Source organism: Globicephala melas, chromosome 6 (genome assembly GCF_963455315.2).
Source record: "Globicephala melas chromosome 6, mGloMel1.2, whole genome shotgun sequence".
NCBI lineage: Eukaryota > Metazoa > Chordata > Mammalia > Artiodactyla > Delphinidae > Globicephala > Globicephala melas.
In genome coordinates, this window is record NC_083319.1 from 23,456,742 (window position 1) to 23,469,521 (window position 12,780).

Below are 12,780 nucleotides of genomic sequence, written 5' to 3' on the forward strand. Positions count from 1 at the left end.
ATCACGGGGTGTCTTCAGGGAGTATGTCAATTAGCCTTCAAGCAAAGTACATATTCCAGTTTCTGGATGGACCAAAACTTTTCTCCAGTTTCTTACTCCATGGCTTTTTGCTTCTACAGATGGCAGGTAGGGAGAAGTCAGAGCTATAGATACCTGGTTCTCTCTCTTTCATGGTCACAAACTTCCTAAAGGCCCAAAGGATCTACATTTTAAATCAGAGACCATTTCATTGCTACTCTCATTATCCTTTGACCATTCAATGGAATGTCCACTCTCCCAAGAGATCTGGGCTAAATCTGGGGGCACAGAAGCTAAGTTGAGACTCGTAAAAGGCTTATTCCTTCATGATTCAACAGTGAAGAAGTAAGGAGTCTGCCCAGGCCCATCTCCACCCAGAGCTTCTGAGGAAAAAGAACTAAGCAGCCCAGGACGAACGGAAAAAGAACTTCCCAGGAGGTTGAAGTTTCAGCCAATGTTTAACCTGACTCCAATCCTCAAAGGCCCTTGTGTTCTTGGACTCATCCCATTTCCAAATCCACCAAAACACAAAAAGAGCCCATTAGAATATCAAAAAATCAAATTAAATATAAAAAAAACAATAGGAAAATTATGCCAAATTGAGCAACTCTCACCTGGCCAGTTCATGTTGGGTGATTTCTGTAAGCCCAGGGGCTGTTAACAAAACCTCCTGGGATTCAAAAAACAAAACAAAACAAAAAACAGATGCAGTTGAACTCTTTGGTAAAAACAGAAGCAGAGAATGGTAGGACTTTCAGAGACCTTCCTTGGTGTTTAGTGCACACATCTGGATCTGTGCACAAATTAACATGCTATTCAGACATCCACAGTGTGGGTGAACAACAGAGCAGAGGCCTGCAACTTGGATAACACAGCCTAAACAGAAACTCATAGTCGGGGTAACAAGAAAGGGCAAAATTTACAGGTGGGACAGCTGTGGGTAAAGTCCCGACTGTAAGTCTGTGAAATTAGATTTGCTATTTTTCCCTGAATGTGTAACAGATCAAGAGTCCAGTCAGCAGTGCAGAGGGCCCAGGCCACACCTGTGTTAAGATCGGGCCAAGGGTGGGATAGGGAGGGTGGGAGGGAGGGAGACGCAAGAGGGAAGCGATATGGGAACATATGTATATGTATAACTGATTCACTTTGTTATAAAGCAGAAACTAACACACCATTGTAAAGCAATTATACCCCAATAAAGATGTTAAAAAAAAAAAAAAGATCGGGCCAAGAGCTCAGGCCTACAGTGGATCCCTTCTTTCATGCCCCGCCTCCCCACATCCCCCTCGCTCCCATAGAAATGCACCTCTGCAAACAGACGTGCCAGGAGTGTGAACAATAAAAAGTTTCTCCAAAACTAGGTAGCTTGACAAACAGCCATTTAAATAGTTCCGTCTCATAACTACTGTTGTTTTGAATAGAAAGCAGCACAATCTCTACATGGCCTTTTGTTAAAATTCAGCAAAGATTAACTGCATACACTTTTTAAAGTAACAATTCTACTTCTAGGTACACGGCCTAGTTATTTTTGCACACATGTGAAATTGTATGCTTTGGGGGGGGTGTGTGTGCATATTAGCACAAATGTCAATAGAGGATTGTTTTTTAAAGAAATGTACTACATTTTATAAAACAGAATGTCAAGCAGCTGAGAACACCCTTTACGTCCTAACATGGAATGAGATCCATGCAATATTGTTAACTGAAATAAGCAAGGTCTTGAGAGAGAGAAGAGAATTTTTTTACGTATATTTGATACCAAAGTCCTAGTCATGAGAAGTACCAGTTGCCTCTGGGGAGGAGGATGCCTGGAGGATAAGGGTGGGAGGGAAATTTCACTGTTTAAAAGTTTTTTGGATATTGCGTTATGCACAGTATTACTTATTAAATAAATACAATTTAAATTTAAATGTAAAAAAAGTAGTTTATTGGTTCTTGGCCTCGGCTGTACCCCAGCAAGTTGTTTTGGTTTTTTTAAAAAATATTTATTTATTTATTTATTTTTGGCTGCATTGGGTCTTCGTTGCTGTGCGTGGGTTTTCTCTAGTTGTGGCGAGCGGGGGCTACTCATCATTGCGGTGCGCGGTTTCTCAATGCAGTGGCTTCTCTTGTTGTGGAGCATGGGCTCTAGGCACACAGGCTTCAGTAGTTGTGGCACGCAGGCTCAGTAGTTGTGGCTTGCGGGCTCTAGAGCACAGGCTCAGTAGTTGTGGTGCACAGGCTTAGTTGCTCTGCAGCATGTGGGATCTTCCTGGACCAGGGCTCAAACCCGTGTCCCCTGCATTGGCAGGAGAATTCTTAACCACTGAGCCACCAGGGAAGCCCTAACCTAGTTATTTTTAAAAGAGACTTTTGCTAAAATAAAATGTGGGAGAACATCTAATCTCATATCTCCATTTAAGTCAGGTTTCAATACCATGGATATGGATTATGGAGTAGTGGAATGAACATGAACTTTGATAGCAAGGTGTGAATTCTGTGCTGCTAGTTATTAGCTATGCGACTTTGGGTAAGTAACTCAACTTCTCTGAGCCCCTGGGAGATGATAATACGGGTTTCTCAAGAGGTTGCAAAGATGAAATGGGATGGATATTTAAAGCTTCTTTGGGACTTCCCTAGTGGTCCAGTGGTTAAGACTCTGTGCTTCTAATGCAGGGGGCCCGGGTTCGATCCCTGGTCAGGGAACTAGATCCCACATGCCACAACTAAAGATCCCCCGTGCCCCAACTTGGACCCGGTGCAGCCAAATAATTTTTGTATTTTAAGCACCTTTGTTAGGTTCTTTAACACTGGAACTACCTCGGTTAACTCAGGGTTACAGTAAAGATGTTCAGGGAAGATAGGAGAAAGGCAACAGTCACAGCCTCACCTGGACTTGCCTGGGGCTACTGCAATATCTTCGGGATGGGAGGCAGCCCTGGCTGGTCAATAGCAGGAATTCTCTCTGATACTGTCATCCTCAGGGTTCAAATACTTTCCATCTCTTTTCTTTGACTGCAGATTAATTGGCTCTGTCTTGATCTGCTTTGAGGCTGATTCGCTGGACCTATCGCCCTCCTATATGGGGAGGCTTATTCAGTAGAGTTTTTACCCCAGGCCACTTCACAGGCCACTGACTAGTTATAGATGGTGCCCAGGGAGGATGGTGAGGTCACATGGCACCAAGCATGCACAAGGAGGCCCTCTGAAGGAAGTTATGGGCATGCGGGGCCCTGTGGCCGGCAAGCGTCTTGCATGGCTTATCGAGCACAGTGCTGGGCATCCCAACCAGCAGGAGAGCTCATTAAACAGCTGCTGAAACATCAAAAACACTTAACCTGAGATTCTCAGTTGCTTGTGTGGCTATGACTCAAAGTCCCCACTAGAGGGCAGGAAACTTCAATTTAAGATGATGGATTTTTTTAAACAGGTGAATAAACTGGATAAATTATAATAATTATTAGAATAATGAATAATCATAGATAACTTTTATTGTATGCATTCTAAGGACCAGAAACTCCCCTAAACACTTTATACGCATTATGTAATTTATTTGTAGTATTCTCTTCACCTAGTTCTTCTCAGAAATTGTAATAACACAATTGTTAGTTAACTTGTTTTTCATTTCTGTCTCTACCACTGGATTGGAAATTCCATGAAGATAAGGTGTCCTTAGTTTACTATTCTATACTGATTAGTGAGTCTGAAACATTGTAGTTGATAAGCACTTTTTTTTTTTTTTTTTTTTGCGGTACGTGGGCCTCTCACTGTTGTGGCCTCTCCCGTTGCGGAGCACAGGCTCCGGACGCGCAGGCTCAGCGGCCATGGCTCACAGGCATAGCTGCTCCACGGCATGTGGGATCTTCCCGGACTGGGGCACGAACCCGTGTCCCCTGCATCGGCAGGCGGACTCTCAACCACTGCGCCACCAGGGAAGCCCGATAAGTACTTTTTGAAGGAATAAATATTGAATGAATTGAATCTTGCCCTCAAAAGCAAAGGTGGGGGCTGTTATTATTATAGTACATGGTGTTTTGTCATTAGTAAAATTTTTTAATTTTATAATATCTCTTTTAAGGTATTTAAAGTTAATTATTAAGTAATTGTCCCACAGTGTTCCTTCAATAGCCTTTGTATGTTATATTTTGGGGGAATAATGTTCTTTTATAGGGAGTGATAGGCATTGTCAAAATTAAAATCCATAACATCCTCCTTTAGAAGAACTTGTGCTATTTATTTATTATCTTGATTAAAGGTGTTGTAATTATCTGGACCAATTTGTGAAACTGCATTCAACAAGCTTTTATAGTGCAGACTTCATGCCAGGTACTGGTCCAAGGACTTTACATCTTTACAAAGGTGCTTTTATTAGCCCCATGTACAGATGGGTAAACTGAGCACAGAAAGATTAAGAAATGAAATTTCACAACTATTAAGTGGCAGAGTCAGGATTCAAACCCAGGTACTCTGGCTGTAGACTCCAGGCACATAATCACTACACTGCATCTACAATTCACTTAATGATTTTATACAATCATTACATTAAGTGGTAATTGCATAGGTAATGTTGGGGCCCAGAGTGGACCACCCCAAAATATGCTACAGTGGCATAATGATTATTTTTAATTAAAGTTATTTAAGAAATGGCCAATGCAAGAGGGATACTCTGACCCTCCTCTCTGTCACCCTGAAAGCAGGAAATAAATCTCTCATGTGAAAGGTATACTCCCTGCAGCTGGAGGTAGAAAGATACCTTTATCACCAGAGACAGGAATTCAGGTCAAGAAGCCTGCATAAACAAACCCTGTTACTTCCTTAATTTAGTACCTGAAGCCCAAACTCTGTTTAGTTTATTCACTAATTGAGCACCCCAAACCTAAATTTCTTTGTCCTGTCAATTCCTCACAAATTTATTGTTTCTTTGTCTAAAAAGTAGAAAAGGTGCCTGCTTTGCCACTTCTTAGGTCCCATTTCTATGAGACCTCTGTCCACACTAACTTCTTCCTTTTTCTCCTGGTAATCTGTCTTGTGTCAGTTTTATTATTAATTCAGCCACAAGAGCTCAAGAGGTGTAGCGGGAGGAATGCACCCCCAGCAACAGTAATAATCCTGACAGGCCACATCAGAACAAATTTAGGAAAAGTTTTGTGCATTTTTCATAATGAACTTTTAATCCATTTGAAATAACAGTGTTGGGAAAAGAAGGACAAAGACATCAGAAAATGTCCTTGCCTCCCAAAATCATTTTCTAGACAGGTAGTTATTTTGTCATTACGTGATGAAGAATTATAAACTATAGTCTGCTTTCCAAAAAACCAAACACAAACCAACTAACATGCAAAGATCAGTCTGCTGTAGGGCAGAGCTCCTAACATATCAACAGAAAAGCCAAATGCAGCACAGGCAGGCGAGGTGCAAACCTTGACTTGTGAACGCGCATGGCCGGCCTTTCCCGGTGTTCCCCAGACCCCTAGGAGCAGAAGGCCCGCCCCAAACGCCGGCACATGCCCGCGCCCCCCTCGGCCACGCGCCTGTGGGGTGAGGCAGGGATTCCAGTGCCGGGAGCCCGGTTAGAAGAAGTGACACATTTCCTCACGGCCCTCCTGTTCTCTTTGTGAACAACAAAATGCGTTTTCTAAGAAGGTAAATGAAACTAAGGATCCAGTTGGTGGCCACTGAACAGAGAAAAGAGGGAACAGCAAGTGCACAGTCTCTAAAGTGGAAAAGAATTAAATGTGGTTGAGGACCTGAAAGATGTCAGGTGTAGCTGAAGTACAGTGAACTGGAGGGACTAAGGGGTCAGCAGAGGCCATGCCGCATGGCTGACAGGGTCTTGGTGCTCCGGCCTGGTGTCAGGCCTGAGACTCTGAGGTGGGAGAGCCGAGTTCAGGACATTGGACCACCAGAGACCTCCCAGCTCCACGTAATATCAATCGGCAAGAGCTCTCCCAGAGAGCTCCATCTCAATGCTAAGACCCAGCTCCACCCAGTGGCCAGCAAGCTCCAGTGCTGGACACTCCATGCCAAACAACTAGCAAGACAGGAACACAACCCCACCCATGAGCAGAGAGGCTGCCTAAAATCATACTAAGTTCACAGACACCCCAAAACACACCACCAGCTGTGGCCCTGTCCACCAGAAAGACAAGATCCAGCCCCACAAATCAGAACACAGGCACCAGACCCCTCCACCAGGAAGCCTACACAACCCACTGAACCAACCTCACCCACTGAGAGCAGACACAAAAAACAACGGGAACTATGAACCTGCAGCCTGCGAAGAGGAAACTCCAAACACAGTAAGTAAAACAAAATGAGAAGACAGAGAAATATGCAGCAGATAAAGTAGCAAAGTAAAAACCCACCAGACCAAACAAATGAAGAGGAAATAGGCAGTCTACCTGAAAAAGAATTCAGAGTAATGAGAGTAAAGATGATCCAAAATCTTGGAAATAGAATGGAGAAAATAAAAGAAACGTTTAATAAGGACCTAGAAGAACTAAAGAGCAAACAATGATGAACACAAGAAATGAAATTAAAAATTCTCTAGGGCTTCCCTGGTGGCACAGTGGTTGAGAGTCCGCCTGCCGATGCAGGGGACACAGGTTCGTGCCCCGGTCTGGGAAGATCCCACATGCCGTGGAGCAGCTGGGCCCGTGAGCTATGGCCACTGAGCCTGCGCATCCAGAGCCTGTGCTCCACAACAGGAGAGGCCACAACAGTGAGAGGCCCACGCGTACTGCAAAAAAAAAAAAAAAAAATTCTCTAGAAGAAATCAATACCAGAATAACTGAGGCAGAAGAATGGATAAGTGACCTGGAAGATAAAATAGTGGAAATAACTACTGCAGAGCAGAAAAGAAAAAAGAGTGAAAAGAATTGAGGACACTCTCAGAGACTTCTGGGACAAGATTAAATGCACCAGCATTTGAATTATAGGGGTCCCAGAAGAAGAAGAGAAAAAGAAAGGTTCTGAGAAAATATATGAAGAGATTATAGTTGAAAACTTCCCTAACATGGGAAAGGAAATAGTCAATCAAGTCCAGAAAGTGCAGAGAGTCCCATACAGGATAAATCCAAGGAGAAATGCACCAAGACACACATTAATCAAACTATTAAAAATTAAATACAAAGAAAAAATATTAAAGGCAGCAAGGGAAAAACAACAAATAACATGCAAGGGAATCCCCATACGGTTAACAGCTGATCTTTCAGCAGAAACTCTGCAAGCCAGCAGGGAGTGGCAGGACATATTTAAAGTGATGAGAGGGAAAACGCTACAACCAAGATTACTCTACCCAGCAAGGATCACATTCAGATTCAATGGAAAAATTAAAACCTTTACAGACAAGCAAAATTTAAGAGAATTCAGCACTACCAAACCAGCTTTACAACAAATGCTAAAGGAACTTCTCTAGGCAGGAAACACAAGAGAAGGAAAAAACCTACAAAAAACAACCCAAAACAATTAAGAAAATGGTAATAGGAACATACATATCAATAATTATCTTAAATGTAAATGGATTAAATGCTCCAACCAAGAGACATAGATTGGCTGAATGGATGCAAAAACAAGACCCATATATATACTGTCTACAAGAGACCCACTTCAGATCTAGGGACATACAGACTGAAAGTGAAGGGATGGAAAAAGATATTCCATGCAAATGGAAATCAAAAGAAAGCTGGAGTATCAATTCTCACATCAGACAAAATAGACTTTAAAATAAAGACTATTACAAGAGACAAAGAAGGACACTACATAATGATCAAGGGATCAATCCAAGAAGAAGATATAACAATTGTAAATATTTATGCACCCAACATAAGAGCACCTCAATACATAAGGCAAATGTTAACAGCCATAAAAGGGGAAATCGACAGTAATGCAATAATAGGAGGGGACTTTAACACCCCACTTTCACCAATGGACAGGCCATCAAAAATAAAAATAAATAAGGGAACACAAGCTTTAAATGACACATTAAATAAGATGGACTTAATTGATTTTTATAGGGCATTCCATCCAAAAACAACAGAATACACTTTCTTCTCAAGTGCTCATGGAACATTCTCCAGAATAGACCATAACTTGGGTCACAAATCAAGCCTTGGTAAATTTAAGAAAACTGAAATCATATCAAGTATGTTTTCTGACCACAACACTATGAGACTAGATATCAACTACAGGAAAAAAAACTGTAAAAAATACAAACACATGGAGGCTAAACAATACGCTACTAAATAACCAAGAGATCACTGAATAAATCAAAGAGGAAATCAAAAAATACCTAGAAACAAATGACAATGAAAACACGATGACACAAAACCTATAGGATGCAGCAAAAGCAGTTCTAAGGGGGAAGTTTATGGCAATACACTCTTACCTCAAGAAACAAGAAACATCTCAAATAAACAACCTAACCTTACACCTAAAGCAACTAGAGAAAGAAGAACCAAAAAACTCAAAGTTAGCAGAAGGAAAGAAATCATAAAGATCAGATCAGAAATAAGTGAAAAAGAAATGAAGGAAACGAGAGCAAAGATCAATAAAACTAAAAGCTGGTTCTTTGAGAAGATAAACAAAATTGATAAACCATTAGCCAGACTCATCAAGAAAAAAAGGGAGAAGACTCAAATCAATAGAATTAGAAATGATAAAGAAGTAACAACTGACACTGCAGAAATACAAAGGATCATGAGTGATTAAGAGAAGCAACTACATGCCAATAAAATGTACAACCTGGAAGAAATGGACAAATTCTTAGAAAAGCACAACCTTCCAAGACTGAACCAGGAAGAAATAGAAAATATAAACAGACCAATCACAAGCACTGAAATTGAGACTGTGATTAAAATTCTTCCAACAAACAGAAGCCGAGAACCAGATGGCTTCATAGGTGAATTCTGTCAAACATTTAGAGAAGATCTAACACCTATCCTTCTCAAACTCTTCCAAAATATAGCAGAGGGAGGAACACTCCCAAACTCATTCTGATACCAAAACCAGACAAAGATGTCACAAAAAAAGAAAACTACAAGTCAATATCACTGATGAACATAGATGCAAAAATCCTCAACAAAATACTAGCCAACATAATCCAATAGCACATTAAAAGGATAATACACCATGATCAAGTGGGGTTTATCCCAGGAATGCAAGGATTCTTCAATATACGCAAATCAATCAATGTGATACACCATATTAACAAATTGAAGGATAAAAACCGTATGATAATCTCAGTAGATGTAGAAACAGCTTTCGACAAAATTCAACACCCATTTATGATAAAAATCCTCCAGAAAGTAGGCATAGAGGGAACCTACCTCAACATATTAATGGCCATATATGACAAAGCCACAGCCAACATCGTTCTCAGTGGTGAAAAACTGAAACCATTTCCTCTAACAAGGTTGCCCACTCTCATCACTATTATTCAACATAGTTTTGGAAGTTTTAGCCACAGCAATCAGAGGAGAAAAAGAAATAAAAGGAATCCAAATCGGAAAAGAAGAAGTAAAACTGTCACTGTTTGCACATGACATGATACTATATGTAGAGAATCCTAAAGATGCTACCAGATAACTACTAGAGCTCATCAATGAATTTGGTAGAGTAGCAGGATACAAAATTAATGCACAGAAATCTCTTGCATTCCTATACACTAACAACGAAAAATCTGAAAGAGAAATTAAGGAAACACTCCCATTTACCGTTGCAACAAAAAGAATAAAATATCTAGGAATAAACCTACCTAAGGAGACAAAAGACCTGTATGCAGAAAACTATAAGACACTGATGAAGGAAATTAAAGATGATACAAACAGGTGGAGAGATATACCATGTTCTTGGATTGGAACAATCAACATTGTGAAAATGACTATATGACCCCAAAACAATCTCAGATTCAATGCAATCCCTATCAAACTACCAATGGCATTTTTCACAGAACTATAACAAAAAAATTCACAGTATGTATGGAAACACAAAAGACCCCGAATAGCCAAAGCAGTCTTGAGAAAGAAAAACGGAGCTGGAGGAATCAGGCTCCTGACTTCAGACTATACTACAAAGCTACAGTAATCAAGACAGTATGGTACTGGCACAAAAACAGAAATAGATAACAATGGAACAGGATAGAAAGCCCAAAGATAAACCCACACACATATTGTCACCTTATCTTTGATAAAGGAGGCAAGAGTATACAATGGAGAAAAGATAGCCTCTTCAATAAGTGGTACTGGGAAAACTGGACAGCTACATGTAAAAGAATGAAATTAGAACACTTCCAACACCATACACAAAAATAAACTGAAAATAGATATAAGATCTAAATGTAAGGGCAGACACTATAAAACTCTTAGAGGAAAACATAGGCAGAACATGCTATGACATAAATCACAGCCAGCCCAGGGATAGCTTGCGTTGTTTTAAAAGTTCACCTTAAAATGCTTCCTGCAGAGCCTGTACTTCTAGAAGAAATGACAAAGTTGTCATCACAGCTGGAAGAAAACTGGATCCATTCACAGTCACTCTTCAATCAAAGCATGTGTGTTGTAAATTACATTAAAAGTGCTTTGTTGTAAAAAAAAACCTAGGTGACTAAATAAAGACTTTTATAATAAAGAGGTTGAGTTTAACTTATAACCTTGTTTTCCAAGTTTCAATGTGAAAAGAAAATAAATACCAGCACTACCAATTAGTCATTCTCCACTTTAAATGCTAAATACTTTCTTGAAATAAAATTATACTTATTTTTTGTTTTAAAGGCATAAAGAATATTCTAAAATGATTTATTTTCTGAGTCTCTTCACATCAGTTACTTGGATATGACTTCTTTTGAATTGTCATCACCAAGCTCATGTTTTTTGAATATTTGTAACATATGAGGCGCACTGGGTGTTTCACGTAGAATACTGCTGAACTAAACTGAAGATCAAAACAATACATAAAATAGTTATAAAAATGCCTTCATGTTATGAGGTAAAAAGGCATGTTTCCTTCCTTGGTGGCCTTTGATGAAAACACAGAGCCGGAAGTTGTGTCAGACGGTGCAGACCTCTTGCATTGCAGAAGAGGAAGCTGCTGAGGTCTGCTCAGGATCTCGGGGACAGATGCAGATTTTCTAACACTGGCCTAGTTAGTCCTCTCTCCATTGTAGCCTTTCTAAAGGAACTTATTCTTTTATATGAAAGGCGCTTTCACAAGGCAACTTGCTATAGGAGGCAGTTGCTAAGATAGGTGAGGGAAGTTCCAAATTCCACTGAAGATACCCTTCAAAGGTTTTTCTTCCCCACTGATGACTTTTCATTTGGGAAGAAACTGCTGACTATACTTTTCTGTCATAACCATTGTGAAGCCAGATAGCTCTGGCACGTTTTTTTCCTCATCATCATTGTTTTTGTGGTTCAAGATTTCAATGCGTGAATTAAAAATAAGTAATCCTCAAAAGCACACTGTTCTAAACACTTGTTAGTACACTCAAAAGTAGTGTCGGGGGACTTCCCTGGTGGCACAGTGGTAAGAATCCACCTGCCAATGCAGGGGACAGGGTTCGAGCCCTGGTCAGGGAAGATCCCACATGCACGGAGCAACTAAGCCTGTGCGCCACAACTACTGAGCCTGCGCTCTTGAACCCGCGAGCCACAACTACTGAAGCCCATGAGCCACAACTACTGAAGCCTGCATGCCAGAGCCTGTGCTACGCAACAAGAGAAGCCACTGCAATGAGAAGCCCGCGCACTGCAACGAGGAGTAGCCCCCACTTGCTGTAATTAGAGAAAGCCCGCACGCATCAACGAAGACCCAACGCAGCAACGAAGACCCAACGCAGAAAAAAAAAAAAAAAAAAAAGTAGTGTCGGGCTTCCCTGGTGGTGCAGTGGTTGGGAGTCCACCTGCTAATGCAGGGGACGCAGGTTCGAGCCCTGGTCTGGGAGGATCCCACATGCCACAGAGCACTGGGCACGTGCACCACGGCTGCCGAGCCTGTGTGCCACAACTACTGAAGCCCGCACACCCGGAGCCCATGCTCTGCAACAAGAGAAGCCCGCACGCAGCAGCGAAGACCCAACGCAGCCAAAAATAAATAAATTTATTTTAAAAAAGAGGTGCTCAATAAATATTTTTTTAAAAAGTAGTGTCATTCATAAAATTCAGCTGGTTGTATTTGAACGCCAATACCATTCTAATTAGGATGTAGTTTTACAGAATAATCTTCAGAAGGAATAGTCCTCACAAGCAGTTGATCAACGATAACTTTAACTATCAAAGTGTTTCTGTTTAATGGTGAAAGGTAGAATTAGTAAACTGCTGAAGAAATAAGACAATCTGGTTTTGTACTTTGTTCTTTTAGAAATGTATATAAACTTAATAAAGCCATTGACTTAAACGTTAACAATGACTTAGGTTCTAACTTTAAAAACTGTATTTCCCCTTGCCCCAAATACTATATTCTAAAGATATGGCAAAATTTCAGTATACAATTATGTACTTTGTGAAGGTTGTAAATATCTAAAACAATAAGAGTTCTAAACTGAAAGTGTATCGCTGTGACAAACCTTGAACTGAGCTTTCTCTTTCAGGAGAGACTACAGGAGTTGAGTGTATTGTTTTTATTGGAGATAGTTTTAGACAGTATTAAAGCATCCTTTCAACAGGTTTTAAAAAAAAATGCAACAGTTTCAGCCAAGGAAGTTTTGCGATGAAAACAACATGCTACAACCCTATGACTCAGCGATTCTACTCCTAGGTAGAGTACCCAAAGGGACTGAAAAGAGCTATT

The 12,780-nt window shown here is 40.6% G+C and overlaps 1 non-coding gene across 1 annotated transcript; it reads left to right on the plus strand.

The window, feature by feature from the left end:
• The first annotated feature begins 2,630 nt into the window (after positions 1 to 2,630).
• Positions 2,631 to 2,703, plus strand: TRNAR-UCU (transfer RNA arginine (anticodon UCU)). Its single transcript has one exon. It is a non-coding gene; the product is annotated as a tRNA-Arg (tRNA).
• Positions 2,704 to 12,780: the final 10,077 nt, after the last annotated feature.